This window comes from Sesamum indicum, linkage group LG3 (assembly GCF_026168435.1).
Source record: "Sesamum indicum cultivar Baizhima isolate 11 linkage group LG3, ASM2616843v1, whole genome shotgun sequence".
Lineage (NCBI taxonomy): Eukaryota > Viridiplantae > Streptophyta > Magnoliopsida > Lamiales > Pedaliaceae > Sesamum > Sesamum indicum.
Genome location: NC_142659.1, coordinates 25,321,201 through 25,329,353, shown reverse-complemented (window position 1 = coordinate 25,329,353; position 8,153 = coordinate 25,321,201). Strand labels below are relative to the sequence as shown.

At 35.4% G+C, this 8,153-nt stretch overlaps 1 long non-coding RNA gene across 1 annotated transcript; it reads left to right on the top strand.

Annotated features, from left to right (window-relative positions):
• The first annotated feature begins 3,533 nt into the window (after positions 1 to 3,533).
• On the top strand, positions 3,534 to 5,201 carry LOC148788829 (uncharacterized). Its single transcript, XR_016064915.1, has 3 exons — positions 3,534 to 3,612; positions 4,124 to 4,190; positions 4,985 to 5,201. It is a non-coding gene; the product is annotated as an uncharacterized LOC148788829 (long non-coding RNA).
• Positions 5,202 to 8,153: the final 2,952 nt, after the last annotated feature.

The window sequence follows — 8,153 nt, the reverse complement described above, 5'->3', positions numbered from 1 at the left end:
TGCTTTGAATTTTATTGAGTTTAAAGTTGTTTTACTTGTTGGTTGTTATTCGATGATTTGGGGGAAGCCTGCCTATGGGCATCAAGAAGAGCTTAACTATTGCTGCTCTTTTGAACCCAGTGCTATTATTGGGGCAAAGAAGGTTGCAGCATTTTCCATTGTGCTTTATATATGTAATTGTATTAGGGCAATGATTTTGTAATTAATATTATCTAGTTTCTGGATCAACCTCTCTGAAAATCATGATATGGTGTAGCAGGTTTCTATTGAGATCATGATGTCATGGAATACATTTTTATATATTCTAATCAACTACTGCATTTCTTTTTCAATTTTATCGACCACAAACTTGAGAAGGTTTGGTGAATGATGCCCCCTCCTTGTTCCGACTTTTCCATTTCTTTGTCTGTGTCTTTTTTTTTGTGTGAGAGTGTGTGTGTGGAGTGTGTGTGTTTGTGTGTGTGCATGTGCAGTGTTTGTGTGTGTGTGTGTGTGGGGTGTGTGTGTGGAGTGTGTGTGAATGTGGGGTGTGTGTGTGTGTGTGTGTGCGTGTGTGCTTGTGTGTGTGTGTGTGTGCGTGTGCGGTGTGTGTGTGTGTGTGTGTGTGTGTGTGTGTGTGTGTGTGATGGTAGAAGATGTTTAACTTTCATTTTGAACATAGAAGAAGTGATTTGTTCGTTTATCTTCTACGCCAACGAATGTCATCTGTGTCTTGTTATATTTGTCATTCTCCTCAATTTCTAAGTCTTCATTTCTATCTACACAGCCTATTTTCTCGTGCAGGATGTCACCATAGTTTGACAATATTTTATGCTCATTACGAGTATTGAGAAGGTTTGGTGAATGATGCCCCCTCCTTGTTCCGACTTTTCCATTTCTTTGTCTCTGTCTTTTTTTTTTGTGTGAGAGTGTGTGTGTGGAGTGTGTGTGTTTGTGTGTGTGCATGTGCAGTGTTTGTGTGTGTGCGTGTGTGGGGTGTGTGTGTGGTGTGTGTGCATGTGGGGTGTGTGTGGTGTGTGTGCATGTGGGGTGTGTGTGTGTGTGTGTGTGTGTGTGTGTGTGTGTGTGTGTGTGCGTGTGCGGTGTGTGTGTGTGTGTATGTGTGTGCGTGTGCGGTGTGTGTGTGTGTGTGTGTGTCATGGTAGAAGATGTTTAACTTCCATTTTGTACATAGAAGAAGTGAGGTGTTTTCTTTTATCTTCTGCGCCAACGAATGTCATCTGTGTTTTGTTATATTTGTCATTCTCCTCAATTTCTAAGTCTTCATTTCTATCTACATAACCCTTTTTCTCGTGCAGGATGTCAACATAGTTTCACAATATTTTATGCTCATTACTAGTATTGTGTGTCTTTGTGGTCTATTTATGTCCTTTGTAACATTTTTGTGTGATTGCATAGATGTGTATTCTCATTTTTGTTCACCTGATATGAAAGAGTATTTATTGAAATGAATAGCAATAACAGGAATGGAGAGAATGCATTGTCCCTCTTCTTTTTTTCTTTGAATATATCTCGTTCGCAAGAGTGGTCTTGGATTGATTTACTTTACTAGAGGGAATATAGTGAGAGAAAATGAGTGGATAAGTGTGCCCTATTCATTCGTTAATCTAGTGGTTGATGAGCTTGTTGATGAAAACCACTTTAGCTTAGTGGATAATGCATTAGTTTGGTGCATTTGCTGTTTTTCAGTTTGATATAATGTATCATTTTAATTGCTTTGTTCTTCTGGTTGTAAGAATTCTTATATTTACTGAGTATTCTATATGTGATCGGTCCTGTTAATTGAAATATTGCAGTAATGCTTTGAATTTTATTGAGTCTAAAGTTGTTTTACTTGTTGGTTGTTATTCGATGATTTGGGGGAAGCCTGCCTATGGGCAATAAGAAGAGTTTAACAATTGCTGCTCTTTTGAACCCAGTGCTATTATTGGTGCAAAGAAGGTTGCTGCATTTTTCATTGTGTTTTATATATGTAATTGTATTAGGGCAATGATTTTGTAATTAATATTATCTAGTTTCTGGATCAACCTCTCTGAAAAAATCATGATATGGTGTAGCAGGTTTTTATTGAGATCATGATGTCATGGAATACATTTTTATATGTTCTAATCAACTATTGCATTTCTTTTTCAATTTTATCGACCACAAACTTGAGAAGGTTTGGTGAATAGATGCCCCCTCCTTGTTCCGACTTTTTCATTTCTTTGTCTGTGTCTTTTGTTGTGTGTGAGTGTGTGTTTATGTGTTTGCATGTGCAGTGTGTGTGTGTGTGGTGTGTGTGGAGTGTGTGTGTTTGTGTTTGTGCATGTGGGGTGTGTGTGTGTGTATGTGTGTGTGTGTGCGTGTGCGGTGTGTGTGTGTGTGTGTGTGTGTGTGTGTGTGTGTGATGGTAGAAGATGATTTACTTTGCATTTTGAACATAGAAGAAGTGAGGTGTTTCTTTTATCTTCTGCGCCAACGAATGTCATCTGTGTCTTGTTATATTTGTCAATCTCCTCAATTTCAAAGTGTTCATTTCTATCTACACAACCCTTTTTCTCGTGCAGGATATGAACATAGTTTCACAATATTTTATGCTCATTACGAGTATTGTGTGTCTTTGTGGTCTATTTATGTCCTTTGTGACATTTTTGTGTAATTCCATAGATGTGTATTCTCATTTTTGTTCACTTGATATGAAAGAGTATTTATTGAAATGAAGACCAATAACAGGACAGGAGAGAGTGCCTTGTCCCTCTTTTTTTTTCTTTGAATATATCTCGTTCGCAAGAGTTGTCTTGGATTGATTTACTTTACTAGAGGGGATATAGTGATAGAAAATGAGTGGATAAGTGTGCCCTATTCATTCGTTAATCTAGTGGTTAATGAGCTTGTTGATGAAAACCACTTTAGCTTAGTGGATAATGCATTAGTTTGGTGCATTTGTTGTTTTTCAGTTTAACATAATGTATCATTTTAATTGGTTAGTTCTTTTGGTTGTAAGAATTCTGTATTTATGAGTATTCTATGTGTGATTTCTACATGTGATCGGTCCTGTTAATTGAAATATTGCAGTAATGCTTTGAATATTATTGAGTTTAAATTTGTTTTACTTGTTGGTTGTTATTCGATGATTTGGGGGAAGCCTGCCTATGGGTATCAAGAAGAGCTTATGTGACTTAGTTAATTGGTATCAATAATATATAATTGGGGGATCAATTGATAAATTTTTATGAAACTTAGTTAATTGGTAAATAAATTATGGGCTAAAATTGGAATATAATAACACTTGAGTGAATTAAATTGGAGTTCGTTATAATATTTTGGAACAATTTCTATTAATTATGAAAATTAGGAAGGACGTAAATGGTATTTTGAGAAAAGTTTAATTAAATAAATAAAATAATAATATTATATATATAAAAATAATATGTATATATATATATATACATATAGCAGGAGAGAGAGAGTTGAGAGTGGGAGGTGGGGGCCACCACCCCACCGCCTCACTCTCTCTTTCTTTTCTTTCAATTTGTTGATTGTACACATACATTCACACACACATGCACAATTACACACACAACACACATTCTAAATTGCAATTTCTTCCTTCGGCCGAACGAGAAAACGGAGGTATGAAATTATAATTATAATTTTATTAATTTATATAATTATATTATTTAATTAGTCTATTTACTAAATGTTGTTTATACTAAGTGATGTACTATTTAATCGGAGTATTTTACGAGCTTGGCTATTTAAATTAGTATCGTATTAAATATCACAATTGCTATAAAAATGATATAGTTGGGTAATTAAAATATTAGATTTGTTAGCTTTAATTATTATTATAGCTAATTTACACAATTCCATCGGAATGACTAACCAAATATGTAATTCTATGTATTATTGCTTAATTAAATTGTATAGTAGGGAGAAATTGATAGAAAATTCATAGAAATATTCCAAAAATTATATTTAATAAATGGTATGTTAATAAAGAGGATCAACGAAGATTTGTACTTCGATAGAAATGGAATATTGAAGAATTATTAGAAATTGTACGAATAATATTTAATATTATATTTAAAAGAAATTACGATATTCTCGATATATTAATTGTATGTGGTATAACTCATTATAGGATACGGGGGTGAAGTAAAAGGACTGACAATTAGTGACAGAGTAGAAAGAAACGTTGTGAGGTCGAGGTAAGTAAATAATTAGTATTATCTATATATGCTTTCTGTATTTGTGGTTTTACTGTTATATGAATTTGTGGTTCGTGCTGACATTGATTTATCTGAAGTATATGAGTGATGAATGATTTGATTTGATTGACGGTATTGTGTACGTGAAATGAGAAAATACGTTGAAATATTATGTTTATTGTTTGATGTGTTGTGGATATCTGAAAATGAGAATATGTTGATATACTGTTTTACGTTACTAGTTGCTTACAAGAATGGTGATATGTGGAAATGAGGGAGTGGTGGAAATTGAATATAATTATGGTGTGAATACCCCTTGACGTGTTGAAAATGCTATGTGCGAAAAGAAAGTGCTATGTGCGAAAAGAAAGTGCTATGTGCGAAAAGAAAATGCTATGTGCGAAAAGAAAGTGCTATGTGCGAAAAGAAAATGCTATGTGCGCAATGAAAGAGCTTTGATGCGAAATGAAAATGCTATGTGCGAAATGAGATTGATGAGCCGGCTGTCAAGGGGATTCACTTAAATTTATATAACGGTGAGATTGAGTTGGTGGGAAAAACACAATATCACGTTCTGGTAAGCAAACTAGGAAAAATGGAGTTTGGTTAGTTGTCTTATTATGAGATAGTCATGTGGTGTAATAAAGTTGATTATGTTGGAATTAAATTGATTGTATTCCATTAGTGTTGCTTGTTTATCTTGTTTGGGCTATGGTTGACATGCATATATAGATAGGACTGGTTATTTGCTTACTGAGTGGCAGGCTCATTCCCCTGCTGACATTTTCTTTCAGGAATAGACTTTGAGGTGTCTGACTGTTGAAAAATAGGTCCACGCGCTATACCCAGGCAGGTCGGGCCAGTATGCAATTTTCTCCTCTTTGTCAGTTAGAGTACAAAGCACATTTTGTTTGTACAGAGAGAATATAAGCGTACAGATTACTTGTGACGAATCACCTTGTGGTGTGCGATATGTATATATATATAATGTTGTGGGTTGATAATACCTATTATGACGTTGGGGTTACGTATACACATGGATTAAATTATTATGTGCATTTATATATATAAACACAGGGATTACAATAAGTATGACGTTTAGGATAGGTATAGCCCTTGTAGCAAAGGGGTGCTACAGCTTAACTATTGCTGCTCTTTTGAACCCAGTGCTATTGCTGGGGCAAAGAAGGTTGAAGCATTCCCATTGTGTTTTATATATGTAATTGTATTAGGGCAATGATTTTGTAATTAATATTATCTATTTTCTGGATCAACCTCTCTGAAAATCATGATATGGTGTACCATGTTTCTATTGAGATCATGATGTCATGGAATATTTTTTTATATGTTCTAATCAACTACTACATTTCTTTTTCAATTCTATCGACCACAAACTTGAGAAGGTTTGATGAATGATGCCCCTTCCTTGTTCCGACTTTTCCATTTCTTTGTCTGTGTTTTTTGTTTGTGTGAGAGTGTGTGTGTGGAATGTGTGTGTTTGTGTGTGTGGTGTGTGTATGTTTGTGTGTGTGCATGTGCAGTGTGTGTGTGTGTGTGTGTGTGTGCGTGTGTGGGGTGTGTGTGTGTGTGGTGTGTGTGTGGAGTGTGTGTGTGCATGTGGGGGGTGTGTCTGTGTGTGTGGGGTGTGTGTGTGTGTGTATGTTTGTGTGTGTGTGTGTGTCATGGTAGAAGATGATTTACTTCCATTTTGAACATAGAAGAAGTGAGGTGTTTCTTTTATCTTCTGCGTCAACGAATGTCATCTGTGTCTTGTTATATTTGTCATTCTCCTCAATTTCAAAGTGTTCATTTCTATCTACACAACCCTTTTTCTCGTGCAGGATGTCACCATAATTTCATAATATTTTATGCTCATTACGAGTATTGTGTGTCTTTGTGGTCTATTTATGTCCTTTGTGACATTTTTGTGTAATTGCATAGATGTGTATTCTCATTTTTGTTCACTTGATATGAAAGAGTATTTATTGAAATGAAGAGCAATAACAGGACAGGAGAGAGTGCCTTGTCCCTCTTTTTTTTTCTTGTAATATATCTCGTTCGCAAGAGTTGTCTTGGATTGATTTACTTTACTAGAGGGGATATAGTGAGAGAAAATGAGTGGATAAGTGTGCCCTATTCATTCGTTAATCTAGTGGTTAATGAGCTTGTTGATGAAAACCACTTTAGCTTAGTGGATAATGCATTAGTTTGGTGCATTTGCTGTTTTTCAGTTTGACATAATGTATCATTTTAATTGCTTAGTTCTTCTGGTTGTAAGAATTCTGTATTTATGAGTATTCTATGTGTGATTTCTACATGTGATCGGTCCTGTTAATTGAAATATTGCAGTAATGCTTTGAATATTATTGAGTTTAAATTTGTTTTACTTGTTGGTTGTTATTCGATGATTTGGGGGAAGCCTGCCTATGGGTATGAAGAAGAGCTTAACTATTGCTGCTCTTTTCAACCCAGTGCTATTATTGGGGCAAAGAAGGTTGCAGCATTTTCCATTGTGTTTTATATATGTAATTGTATTAGGGCAATGATTTTGTAATTAATATTATCTAGTTTCTGGATCAACCTCTCTGAAAATCATGATATGGTGTAGCAGGTTTCTATCGAGATCATGATATCATGGATACATTTTTATATGTTCTAATCAACTATTGAATTTCTTTTTCAATTTTATCGACCACAAACTTGAGAAGGTTTGGTGAATGTTCCCCCCTCCTTGTTCCTACTTTTCCATTTCTTTGTCTGTCTTTTTTTTGTGTGAGAGTGTGTGTGTGGAGTGTGTGTGTGTTTGTGTGTGTGCATGTGCAGTGTGTGTGTGTGCGTGTGTGGGGTGTGTGTGTGGAGTGTGTGTGTTTGTGTGTGTGCATGTGCAGTGTGTGTGTGTGCGTGTGTGGGGTGTGTGTGTGGAGTGTGTGTGTTTGTGTGTGTGCATGTGGGGTGTGTGTGTGTGTGTGCGTGTGTGGGTGTGTGTGTTTGTGTGTGTGTGCGTGTGCGGTGTGTGTGTGTGTGTGTGTGTGTGTGTGTGTGTGCGTGTGCGGTGTGTGTGTGTGTGTGTGTGTGTCATGGTAGAAGATGTTTAACTTCCATTTTGAACATAGAAGAAGTGAGGTGTTTGTTTTATCTTCTGCGCCAACGAATGTCATCTGTGTCTTGTTATATTTGTCATTCTCCTCAATTTTTAAGTGTTCATTTCTATCTACACAGCCCTTTTTCTCGTGCAGGATGTGAACATAGTTTCACAATATTTTATGCTCATTACGAGTATTGTATGTCTTTTTGGTCTATTTATGACCTTTGTAACATTTTTGTGTGATTGTATAGATGTGTATTCTCATTTTTGTTCACCTGATATGAAAGAGTATTTATTGAAATGAAAAACAATAACAGGACAAGAGAGAGTGCATTGTCCCTCTTCTTTTTTTCTTTGAATATATCTCGTTCGTAAGAGTGGTCTTGGATTGATTTACTTACTAGAGGGAATATAGTGAAAGAAAATGAGTGGATAAGTGTCCCTATTCTATCGCTAATCTAGTGGTTGATGAGTTTGTAGATGAAAAAAATCACTTTAGCTTAGTGGATAATGCATTAGTTTGGTGCATTTGCTGTTTTTCAATTTGATATAATGTATCATTTTAATTATTTTTTCTTCTGGTTGTAAGAATTCTGATATTTACTGAGTATTCTATGTGTGATTTCGACATGTGATCGGTCCTCTTAGTTGAAATATTGCAGTAATGCTTTGAATTTTATTGAGTCTAAAGTTGTTTTACTTGTTGGTTGTTATTCGATGATTTGGGGGAAGCCTGCCTATAGGCATCAAGAAGAGCTTAACTATTGCTGCTCTTTTGAACCCAGTGCTATTATTGGGGCAAAGAAGGTTGCAGCATTTTCCATTGTGTTTTATATATGTAATTATATTAGGGCAATGATTTTGTAATTAATATTATC